The sequence below is a fragment of the Gekko japonicus genome, unplaced genomic scaffold (genome assembly GCF_001447785.1).
Source record: "Gekko japonicus isolate JY-2015 unplaced genomic scaffold, Gekko_japonicus_V1.1 scaffold26, whole genome shotgun sequence".
Lineage (NCBI taxonomy): Eukaryota > Metazoa > Chordata > Lepidosauria > Squamata > Gekkonidae > Gekko > Gekko japonicus.
In genome coordinates this window covers 1,699,212-1,712,535 of record NW_015174844.1, presented here as the reverse complement: position 1 = coordinate 1,712,535, position 13,324 = coordinate 1,699,212, and positions in this window count along the sequence as shown.

The following is a 13,324-nucleotide window of genomic DNA, read 5'->3' as shown; positions in this document are numbered from 1 at the left end:
ACAAAAATGCTTCTCATTTATGTTACATTTAAAAAGTGGGACATAACTACGTATTCAAAACACCATCCGAGCAATCAGATATTAAGCAAGTTCATATGAACCAATTTTCTAGAACCCACATTGTGAAAAGTTAAATAACCTAATAAAGGAAACCAGTTTCCTACAAATTTAGGGTATATTTCCATTGTGGGTGGGAGTGTGGCTAAGCTGGGCTGGCAGAACCACTAAGGTGATCCTGCTGGGGCGGCGCCCCTGATGGATTAAAGTACCCTGCTCCTGCTCCTACACCTGACAGACACTGGCCTGTCTGGTGTTGGGGGTGATTGTATTTAAAGGCATCACGGAGGCTGGGCCAGCAGCAGGGCTAAGGCAATCCTGCTGAGCAAAGCTCCCTGGCGGCTGTAAGCATCCCACCTCCTCTCCTACACCAGACAGGCAACTGGACTTTCTTTTATATATATATAGATGTGTGGTTCTTTTAAAACTCAGTATAATGATAGTTTCTCTGAAATCTGAATAATAATGTGGTAATAAGTATTTTATACATCTAGTCTCAGGAGATATGTAGAAAAGTTTTTGAATGAAGCAGTAAACTGTGCAATGCACATTAGAAGGACGTTCTTATGAACGATGTCCTCATTTGTGTCGTGAGTGGTCATGAGCTCCTGTGTCAAATGTACAAATTAGACTTGTCCGAATACCCTATAAAATACATGAGGACCCAAATATACTAGGATCTGAAAAGTTCTTTTCTTTTTTAAAAAAAATTATTATAGGATTTTTAAAACAAAAAAATAAAAGTACATAAAAATTTTTTAACAGAGCATATCAATGAAACTTTCACATTTCTCGATGACAACGACAGATACAATTACAAACTTGATACTTTCCTACTATCTAAAAGTATCCTTAATCATTAAATCCACATATCATACATTCATTTTTTCCCTTTCATGCAAAAAGTCAATAAGAGGTTTCCAGTTAGCCATAAATGTAAATACAGTCTTTTCTCTAATCAAAGAAGTGAGTTTAGCCATCTCTGCCAATTCTAGCATCTTCATTGACTATTATTCTACTGTGAGTATTATCAAAGTTTTCCATTTCTGTGCATATAATAGTCGCATTGCCATAATCATTTTTAAAAACAAAGTTCTTCTGCATAATTGAATGTATTTGTATCCGTGGTTTTTTTTGGCTTTATTACAAGTCCACCACATATGATAAAATGACCCTTCATATTGTTCACATTTCCAACATTTATTCCCAACATTTTTATACATTTTAGCTAATGTATCTGGAGTCATATACCACTGGTACATCATTTTATAAAAATTATCTTTTAAATTATAACTTAAAGTAAATTTAAGCCCTTTCAACCAAAGATTTTCTCACTGTTCCATTTGAATAGTATAACCAAATTTTCGACCACTTTATCATAAATTCTTTTACCTGTTCTTACTCTGTTTCAAATTTCAACAGAAGTGTATACATTTTCACAGTAACATGTTGGTCATTCTTACACAGTTCCATTTCAAAAACAGTTGTAGATTGGTTAAAACCACATAACCTTTTATCCAGTTTAAATCTTTCTAATAATTGTGCATAAAAAACCATTGACAACTGTATCCTTGTGCTAACAGACACTCTCTCATTTTCATTTTACAGTAACTTTGTAAGAAGTCTGTAATGTCTCAATATGCTAAATACTTTTGTTTAGTGACCATTCCCTTAGGAAAAATGCTGCTTGGGTTGAAATCCAAAAAGGAGTTTTCAGACATAATCTGGGTTTATATTTGTTCCAGATTCTCAGAATGGCATGTCTAATATAATTACTTTCGAAATCAACATTGAGTTTCACTTTATCATACCATAAATAAGCATGCCACCTGTATCTTTAATCATGACCTTCTAACTCCATTAGCCTTTTGTTTCTGAAAAGTACCCATTATTCCAGGTAAACAGAAAAATCATGTTTTTTCTGCAATACCAGAACATATTTATCTGATTTAGTGATTGGCATGGAGCCATCTATTTTACTATTAGAGGGAATAATGAAATTCTATACAATTGAATACTCCAGATCTAAATTGAGTCTGACAAGGACTATGTAAGGGCTACTAGTGAATTTGGATGGAGGTGGTGAAATAGAGGTCCCAATTTTACTATGCTTGCTGTGCATGTATAATTTTTTCCAGAGAAGGTACAGTAAGCACCACTTTCAGTTTCCACAGAGGATATAAGATCTTCCTCTTTCAACTAACATGTATGGTATCTACTTATGGTGAACATGAGGTTTTAACTGTTTTTGCAGTTTTACTGTATGATTTAATATTTTGTAAACCACTCTGAGCACAGGTTAGGCACAAAATATTTTAAATTAATACATGATTGATTAAATGCTGAAGGAATATCTATGTTATGACTGATGAGTGGTTTGCTCCTCACAGATTCTACAACCTGTTCATTTCATAACTCCCATTCCTGGAATTCCATGCTGGAACACAGATGTGTTTCCATCTCTGTCTCTGTCTCTCTCTCACACACACACAGACACATGCACACACAATCCCTTCAAATCTCTAATCAAAGATCATTTTTTTCTGTGAAATCTTTGTTTAATCCCTTAATCTCAATCTCCAGCCATAACAATGCTGTCCTTTATAATATTGATCCCTTGATACTGTTAGTCCCTGCCTTTCCTCTTTGACCTCTTCTATTTTTGTCTCTCTCCTGCTGGAATGTAGATTTGAAATGTATATTTTAATCTCTTCTGGTCAAGGATTTATCCTTTTGCTATTGACTATGTCATAGACATAAAGTCCCAAACTCTAGTTTTCTTTGAGGGTCATTAAGGCTTCAGATACAAAAGGAACTCATAATACTGGCTTCGGTATACCGTATTTGCTTCCCCTAGAAGCTACTGGGGTATGGAAGTTCAGTCAAAATGGGGTTCAGAAGACAAGAATCAAATAAAACTAAAAGACTGAATGAAAAGTGGAATCAACTGCCTTTGTGTCTCGTCACCGTAAACATATCTTTTTAATAAAAGTACTCAAAAGCAATTTAATAAACATGAAAGAACATTGTCTCCCCACATGAGGATAATCTTCTAGTGATTTAGAACAATTTTAACAGGCTTTAAATGATCTGATGATTTTTAAAAAGTGGTACAAATTTAGACTTTACTTACTTGAAAACCTGTGATTATGGAGGCTGTAATCATTTTTGACTATCCAGTTGCTTTTCCAAGTGTGTGCAGCCTATTGTTCCATTCTTCTTGAAATCTCAGTAATTCCTGAGTATTAATTACTGCTTAGGATAGAAATGCCATACAAAACAATAGTGATGAGAGAGTGAGGGAAAAAATCTCCAATAGTATAACAACCATACTGAATATACTTTAGCATTCTATTTTTAATTTGCCTGCAAACAGCAGTGGTTACTAGTTTGTAGAGCTGAGCTGAAAGCAGAGAGTCATTCTTTGCTGAAGCTTTCACTGTTTGTGAGAAGCACCCCCTTTTGTTGATATTTTAGGGAAGGGGCTTCAGAAGGGTTGCAAACTTTTCCTCACTCGGAGTGAACACAGGAATTGTTTCCTGCATGCTGAATTGTCCTTGTGATATTGTACAGCCAAATCTGATTTACTATGCACTGATATTGTATCATCATCAGACAGACTATGTGGGTCCCAGCTGAGGGGACTCAAATAGCCAGACATGTCTAAATAATAAGAAGTTTATCAAAGAAGCCATTGATGAAGCAGCAACTGAGCTGCAAGAGAGCCTCTGCTGGGGCTAGCTAGCTCCTCTTGCCGCTCGGTTTAAACTTGCTGCAGGAAGAGCCAGCCCAGGATTGGCCAGGGTAGCGGGAGATCACAGATCTGAACTGCAAGAGAGGATCAGCAGGGACGGTGTGGAGTTCTGAGCTCCCGCTGCCTTGGCTGATCCTGGGCTGGTAAGTTCACCCAGAAGGTGTTTAAAGCCGGGACTGTGAGCCCTTTAAACACCTCCAGAGTTCACCAAGCCACAGAGTCACATGGCTTGGAGAAGGCATTTCAAGGGACTATGATCTGTTTAAATGCCTTTTTTGTCTCTATTGGTTTCAATGGAGGGTGGGGGCACTCTCTTTGGGGGCCCACAGAATTGGACCCTCTGGTCAAATCTTCTTGAGACTTGAGGAGAGGTACCAGAAGCTATGCTGCAAATTTGAGAAGAAGAGAAGATTGGATTCATACCCCACCCTTCACTACCCAAAGGTGTCTCAGAGCAACTTACAAACTCCTTTCCCTTTCCCTCCCCACAACAGGCACCCTATGAAGTAGGTGGGGCTGAAAGAGCTCTTGACAGAAACTGCTCTTTTTTTTCAAGAACAGCTCTTATCAGAACTATGGCTTGCCCAAGGTCATCCAGCCAGGTGCAAGTGGAGGAGTGGGGAATCAAACCTGGTTCTCCCAGGTTAGAATCCGCACACTTAACCACTACACCAAACTGGCAAATTTGGTGCTTCTACCTCAAAATAGCCCCTCCAGAGCCCCAGATACCCCCGGATTGATTCTCCATTATACTCTGTGGGGACCACTGAGTATAATGGTCCCCACCGGGTATAATGGAGCTGGGGGGGAAATGGGTTCCCTGAATATTTCCTGAATCTGAACACCATGCCAGTATTTTTCGAGTTCAATATACCCAAATCCAAAAAATACTGAGGGTTGTTGTTGTTTTTTTGCACACCCCTAAATACAACATACTGCCAAAGTAAGCATTGTTTTCTCTTTCCATTATAAATGTGCCTCCTTCTTTCTGTAAAGCAAGAAAGAATCTACAGACCCCGGCAGACTCAATTTAATAGTACTATATGGAGTGCATTTCACTGTACTTTTTAAATAAAGACAAAATGTGTTCTTTTTAAAGGCCTATATTGAACCATGCAATAATTGCATTTTGTTTTAGACTGTTACTGGCATATAAGAACTTAATCAATATATGTCCTTTCTGTGGTTCATGGTGATAGTTTTCTCCAGGAAAGAACATAAAAGTCTGCTAGATCAGACCAGTCCATCTAGTCCAACATCCTGTTTCACACATCAGCCAACCAGTTGCCTTGAAGGCAAACTGAGCATAAAGGCGAAGGCCACCCCATGCTGCTGCCTACCAGCACTGGTATTCAGAGGTTTGCTGACTCTGAATATGGAGGCTTCCTTAAGGTATATCATGTCTAGTTGCCATTGATGGACCTCTCCTCCCCCCCTTCAGAGGTTTGCTGACTCTGAATATGGAGGCTTCCTTAAGGTATATCATGTCTAGTTGCCATTGATGGACCTCTCTTCCACCCCTCTCCTTTTAAAGCTACCTATGTTTGTGGCCGTCACAACCTCCCTGGCAGTGAGTTCCACAGTTTAACTATTAGTTAAATAAAGAAGTATTTTATTTTGTGTGTTCTGAACCAATTTCCCAATAGTTTCATCAGATGCCCTCAAGTGCTGGTATTTTGGGAGAGATGTCCACTCTTTCTACCACATGCATAATGTTCTAAACCTGTATCATGTCCTCCCTTAGTTGTCCCTTTTCTAAACTGAAAAGTCAGCCTTCCTCACAAGAAATGTGCTTCAACACCCTAATCATGTTAGTTGCCTTCTTCTGTACTTTTCCCAGCTCTGTCTTCCAATGCAAGAACTATCTATTTCAGGGGTGTCAAACATATGGCCTGTGGGCCAGATCTGGCCCCTGCAAGGTTCCAATCCAGCCCGAGAGCAACTGACTTTGTGCTGCTTCCTGCTTCTAGCACTGCTGCTCCATTTGGCCAGTCTCTCCTATTTCCTGCTTCAAAGGACAGAAAGAAAGCCTTCCTTCGATCGGCTGAGAGCTCCTCCCCCCTCTTCCTCCTCTGCGGAGGGAGGGGAGGGAAAGATCCAGAGAGAGGGGGAAAAATGGTGCCCCATGGAACTTTTAAGACCAGCAATGTCTTATTCCAGGTATAAGCTTTTGTGTGCAAGCACTTTTTCTTCTTCAGAGACAGAGAGCCAGAGGAAGCATGCCAGAAAAAAAGAGAGAGAGAGAGAGACCTGTTTTGTGCTTTTGTGAGTCACTGCTCACTTCTTCAGACTTATTTCCAGTTATTCTTTGCTTCCTCCTAGACTGAATCCTCCTGTACCAAATTGAGACCTAGGTTTCCTGTCTCATTACCAGTGCTGATATCTCCATGCCTCTGTATATCACACCAATGCTGATATCTCCACCCCTCTGCATATCACACCCAATCCAATCATGCCTGCTATTGCCATTCGGCATCTGAAATCATCTTTATAAAGTTTATATCTCCAGTACCTTGTGTTACATTTTATGGCACACATGGCCCAGCCCAACAACGTGTCAGATATGGCCCTTGTAACAAATGAGTTAGACACCTCTGATCTATTTATTCTTCTTTTCTGCTTTCTACTATTTAACCAATTGTTGATCTATGCAAAGAGCAGTCCTCTTATCACATAATTGTTAAGCTTACTCAGGAGTCTTTGGCAAGATATTTGTGAAAAGTTGTTTGGAAGTCCAGGTATATGATGTCTACCAGACTGTTCATATCCACTTGCTAGAAAGTGTATTGTGATTTAAGTAGCTTCTCTGAGAACTTCCAAAATGTGTTAAGTCTAGCCAGATCAGTGCCTTACCATGGGAAGAGACTGAGCCACTTCAAAAGACAGAGAAGAAAAGCACAAGTTCAACTGAACAAACTAATTCCAGCCCAGTACTAGTTCTTTTTTTCATCTTGCTTCTTATTCTCCGCTATACCTTTATTAAACTTTCCAAAGAGCAGAAACCAGAATTAGTTAAGCAAATTACTTAACTAACTCTTGCTTAAAGCAACCATTGGCTAAATATGAATACTCCAAAGTGGCTATGCTTTGCACTGAATAAATCACGAAATTCAGACTTGCCTTTATTCTGAATATGGATAGTTTTTTTGCTGTGAAGGCAAAAGGCAGTTTCATATAATAGTAAATAAAATGATCTGTTGAATGCAGAATGTTGCTAAGGTTCTGAAGAAATGAGCTGCTGTGAAATCTATCTAACAAAATATCAAATGGAAAAATGCTGAAGACTTCACATAAGATGAAAGCTCTAACGAACTGTCTTATAAATTTGTTAGAAGACTGCAATGAATATAAGAGACACATGGCATTTGTTGTTATAACTTGACATCAAGTGCACCGGTGTCAACATAATGGGCAGGAGTAAGCAAATGCTCACCGAAGAAACTGCCTTAGTCACCCACCTCTTCCAAATAGAAGTGATATTCAATCGTTTCACAAAGTAGGATGCTGATTGGGCTACATTCTGGAGTTTCTAAGAGAGGTTACACTTAAATCACAACTGAAATAATTTCCCCTTCTTTCCAAGCTGCTTCTCTTGGCTGCTGTCTGGAATTCAAAACTGGTTTTAAGTTGCTCATTCTGTATGTATGCTGATATCCTGCTTGATACATTCTGCTCACTTAGCCAAGATGGTTCAAGGCACTGCTGGGACTCATACAGAAGGCAACTAATGCAACAGCAAAGCATCACTTCATCATATAACGTCTTTTTACATCGTGCTTGAGAAAGAGAGAAAGAAAAATGGATGGATTTGAAACAACAGACGAGTGAAGTGGGGGGAATTGCCAGGGATTTCCAAGACAATGATATGCCAAGTTGAAATCCCAAGCTCATACCTTGTCTCTGCTTTGTGCCACCACATTTATAGCCCAGAGGTGCTGCCATACTCGCGGGTAGTCCTAAATAACGGGGCACCCCAGTTCTAACCTGAACCAGAGACCCACAAAGTCAGGCCAAGGAAGGCACTCCTGGCCAGAAACACAGAGCTAGCTGAAGCTCTGGCAAAAGGGCCTCCATTTTCAGGTGACACAAGGCAGACCTCCAACCTCCCCCTCCACCCAGGAAGGCATGCATATGAAACAATGAGCTCCACCAGGTAAAGTATCTAAAGGCTATACAAAGGCCACCTGGCAAATAGCCCTTCTGTCTCCAGAATGTCACCTAGCCCTTTTGTGTGCACCTATGTCTATGTGAGAATCCTTTGTCTCCACAACTGTCTTTCCTGCTCCATCCCTCAGGATACCGAGATAAACCAATCATACATTAACGATCCTTTCTGACACTAATCAGGGAATCATTCCTCACCTTTGTCTATACCTGGGAACCTATTCAACCTGCCCTGGCAGGTCCATCAGTGGTCATCAGTCCCATTCAGCTAGCTCCAGAACAGCCACCCAGTGCCTGGCTAATCCCATCAATGCTATTGTGAAATTCTGTTTATGGGGGCATTTATTATATTACTATGATTTTGATATAGAGATTTGTGCCGGTTATAAACCAAACAAAAAATTATACATACATAGTCCTCAGCATAAAAGCTGTGAATGTGACTGTTACTGAATGAACGGTGACCCTCTGAGATGAACAACCATAAAGAACAACAGTCATATAAGAAAAATGTTCATGCTACATCTTGTGCACTTAGTGATAAACCATGTCTTTGCTGAAAGTGTTAAATATATTCAGGAATATTATGATCAGCTTGAACAAACTAATAATAAATAAACTGAAATAACAGAATATTGATGCTTGTTCCTCGCTGTATCAAGCAACATTTGAGAACGTTTGTCTGGGAGATAAAAGATTTTATGAGAATCATCAATACATCTGAAAAATAAATTTCCTACAGGCTACTTCGTATAAATTCAAAGAAAGAGAACAAAGCCTTTCTTAAATTTCTTGGAAAGTGATTCTTGTTGAATGTTTCTGAGTATAGAGGGCATAACATATAATCTGTTTACATCTACACCTGCCTGAAGTGCTTATACCTACAGAAGAGAACACCTGCTCCCACTTCTAAATGACCACTTCATGGTTTTCATGTGAAATTTAATTTGTTCATAGGCTTACATCAGCACAGCCTCCCTTAATAGATTTAAAGCCTTACTAATCACTGCCATCCATTTATTGCAAAGAAATTCAATCAAAGGGACATGTGTATGCATTACATATGCTTCCTGCTCCAATTTATAAGCCAAAACTTATCCATTAGGGTGAGTCTGTACAATGACTTCAGCGCATGAGATCCTACAATATGACAACAACAGGCTAGAAATTACTCTTGAAAGAAAGGGGAGGGGGGATAAAATCTGAGGTAAAACATTTCCCTGATTTGTTTTCATTGTCATTTTTTAATTTGTACATTGTAATGTAAAGTCAAGCTTTTTATAGTTTGAGAAAAACATAAATGCAGCAATAATGAAAAATAAAAAGTTATATCCCTGCAGGTCTGTTTCCTTCTGATTTGTTTTTTGTTTTTTTCAAAAGAAGCATTTGAACATTGCTTATAGCTGGAAACACTGACATCAACATGACAGAACATGCTGTCTCAAAAAGGAGAATGTTTGCTTTTAAAAATACCAGGAAAAAGAGTAAATCAGAATAAACTTGTGAACTTTCAAAAATCTGGGCTTTACATTTTTTCTACTATAAAATCCTAGGCCATGGGTGCTGTTACATAGTCTCTAAATTTCAGCTTCTGACTGTTACGTGCCATGTTAGAGGAAAATCTTGAAAGTATCAAGGAGAAGCTTAAAGTACCCATTTTCACTAAACTAAAGCCAGTGCCTCTCCTTTCAGACCCCTCTGGAAATTCAATTTACTCTCAGCTGCCAATGTTTGTAACACACTATCTTATACTATGGCAAGTCTGAGGGGAAAGCTGCATCTTCTATAAGATATTTCTTCCTTATTATTTAGCCTGCTGAGATAATGTTTGTTTCTAGGTCATCCATGTGGTGTTATCTACTCCACCATATAAAGATGTAGCAAAATGTAAAGCAGACGTGTACACAAAGAGCATGTTTTCCTTTTAATATACTTTAACCACCCATTTCATTTATGTACTGAACGTTAACAAATCTGTATTAAGCAAGTTTTAACATCCAAGTTGTATGTTACCATAGCAATTTATGTTACCATGGTTGCCACTGAAAAACTACTTCCACAATGTTGGGGCTTCATGTTGCCACTATACTAACAAAAGCTGCAATATCGAAACCATCAGTGCAATCCTAAAAATAGTTTACTGAAAATAAACCCCACTGGGTAGAGCAGTAAGATTCTGAGTAGATCTGCTTTGGGTTCCACTGTACATCATGCAGAAAAAGGTTTTGCCAGCAGCTAAAGCATGACAGCACATTTAAAGTACACCCTGAAGTAAACCATGTAAATCTAACCTACATAGGGGAGGGAGGGGAGTTGAGAGTGTATTCTGCTTCCCACAACACAAATATTGTATAGGAATGTCATATCACTTAAAATTCCCTTAAAATTCTCATAACATGTGAAAGGCTAATTAAACATTTCTACTGTGCAGAAATACAAACTAAGGATCTTCAAAACATTGGTAGTAGTAGCTTTGTTTTCCTGAAATTTAGATTAGTTCTGTTATTATCTTTAGGAAGAAATTAGGCAGAAAGAATCTTCGTAAACTGCTTTTAGGTATAGCCCTGAGTATAGTTTAGGAGTAGTATTCGTAACTATGATTATTTGATTGTAGATTACTAAATCTGGAACAAGTGTCACAAACTGTTTTCAATTTATAAAGCATGAGAACATAAGAAGAATCCTACAGGATCAGACCATCCAGTACATCTAGTCTAGGATCCTGTTTTACATAGCAGTCAATCAGTTGCACTGTAGCGCAAATAAGGCACAGAAGCCGAGTCCCTCCCACTGCTCTTCCCACTCTGCCCACCCACCTATTCTTCACTCACCAGACTCCCTCCTGACAGTCTGTGTCGTCTCCCTTCTCAGTGGTGTTAGCCCTCCTCCAGCCACTCCTAATACACTTTCCTGACAGCCTGAAAGGCAGCAGTGGCAGGACTCCTGATGGTTCTGAATTTCCCAGAATGCATGCAGGGGAAGCTCCTCCTCTACCATTGTGCAGATAACATAACTCTGCAGGGATTTAAACCCCCTCCCTCCATTGTTTGTAACTTTTCAGATTTTTCTGCAAGCCTGGGTAGTGCCCAAAATACGAAGAAATACTCACATTCGGTCAACATGGCCTGGGGTGTGTTGACTATTAGATATATTGACTAGTGAGGACTTGCTTCCCCCCTCTCTATTCCCCCCACCCCTTCTCTGACGATCTCCTCCTATTGCTCCTCCTTTTTAGAGCCCCCCAGCTGATCCTCCTCCTCTGGTGAGGTGAGGGTTTGGGTTGTTGCTGGGCTTGGCTATGCCACAGCTGCTGCCTCTGACCCTGCCCTGACCTCCTCTTGGACTGTCTAGGCTGTCCTTGCTCCAAGAGCTGTGTTGGCAGAGCACCTGGGAACTACCACGCCAACTGCAGGTCCCCTGGCAGTCACACTGGGGATGGGAGCCTGGTTGTCAGGAGCTGTGATTGTGGCACTGGGGGTGGCAGCCTGGAGGCCAGCATCCTCTGGTAAGTCATCTGCCCATGCCCAGATATCATGGGGGGAGTTTAACCCCTCAATTGTGGCAAGTCTGCAGAACTATCTGTTTTCTGTCAATGTGGGCCCAATCCTTGGATTTAAGTATCTACATATCAGCCACACATTACTATTAGATAAATGATAAGTGGAAGTTGTTTTTCACGAGTGAAAGGACATCTTAAAGCCTTCAGTTAGCAGAACAACGCCTCTTGTCGGCAAAAGAGCATATTTACATTTAGTTGTTTTTAAAATGGTATGAAGTATTTTAATATTTTAAAATTCAAACTATCACAGTATAAACTACTTTGAGGACATTTTTACCCCAAAATGAGTAAAATGTTTTATTAATATTTCTGCTCCCTTAGGTTTCAGTCATCCTGTTGTTTTTGGCCCTTTGGGCCAAGAAGGTGGAAGTGGTGCCCACGGTACCTTTTACCAGCTTTGCCTGGTTAACCAGGTGAAACCCATCTGGGCAGACTAGATTTTGCCACTGTGGTGCATGCCCTGGTAACATCTAGATTAGATTACTGCAATGCTCTTTATTTGGGGCTGCCCTTGAAGACTGTCTAGTAGCTACAGTTGGTACAGAATGTTGTTGCCAGAATGTTGGCTGGAGTGGGTCATAGAAATCATATCACTCTAAGGCTGTGGTCACACGGCAAGGTAATTGTGATCTGTTCCCGCTATAAATTTAATCAGGAATATTTTTTTCCGGGTTGGAATGATCACACATCCCTCCCTGAACCGCAAGCATTCCGCGAGGAGGCTCTGGGCACCGTCTAGATGCAGCCGCCCCTCTCTCTGCTGCCCGCTTACCTGCCAGCCCGCCCGACACTTCCTTCCCCACCCACCTCTCCGCCTCCCCTCCCCAGCAACTTTCCATACCACTGGCCCAATGCTGCTGGCAAGCTGGGCGTGCTCCCCAGAGCTGGGGGCTCCCTCCCTCCTTCTTAACGCTGCAGCTTTGGGGACTCCTGGAGCAGGCTCCACAGCCTGCTCGCCTGCCAGCCCGCCTGGCACTTCCTTCCCCGCCCTCTGGCTTCCTCCCCCAGAAACTTTCCACACCGCCTCCTGCTGCCCGATGCTGCTGAAAAGCTTAGCAAGCTCCCCGGCGCTGGGGGCTCCCTCCCTCCTAACACCACATCGGGGACTCCTGGGGTGGGCAGGACCATGAGCTCTGCGCTGGATGTGTGCTTGAACATTTAAATATAGAATTTCTTCAGCATGGGATTGCTCATGCGCTCAAAGGTGGAAGCTGGGGGAGGACTACATCGTGCAATGAACAGTCAGCCAACCCTAATCACAACCATTGCAAGAGATGGTTGTCCAGATTGTCGAAATCGCGGATTCAAAGCGCAAGTACCCGGAAAGTACTTGATTTTCCTGGTGCAGGAAAACACGGTAGAGAACCAGGAGGATTGCACGAGTGAGCCCGCTTCAGCGCGGGAGGTGGATTGGCCCGTTTGATCAGCAAATTTAAATGTGAAAGGGAACAGCAGTGAAACTCGATCAAAACTACCATGTGTGGAGATTGAAAAGGTTATGATAACTACTGACCAAAAATTTATAAAAAGAACTTATACCCTATTACTCAATGATATGATGGTGGAGGAAACAGTTAAAGAAAATATGATTCAATGGGCCCAAAATATTGGTCACAATATTGATATATATATTTTTGTTCCCCCGGAGGGGATTTTTTATTATTTTTATATAACTACAAATACTACAAAGAAAAAAGGGGGAGGGGGACTACACATACTGGGATAAATTAAAGAATACCAACTACTACCTAAAAACCCAGGAGAGGAGATCTCCAATAAGCTTAGTTACA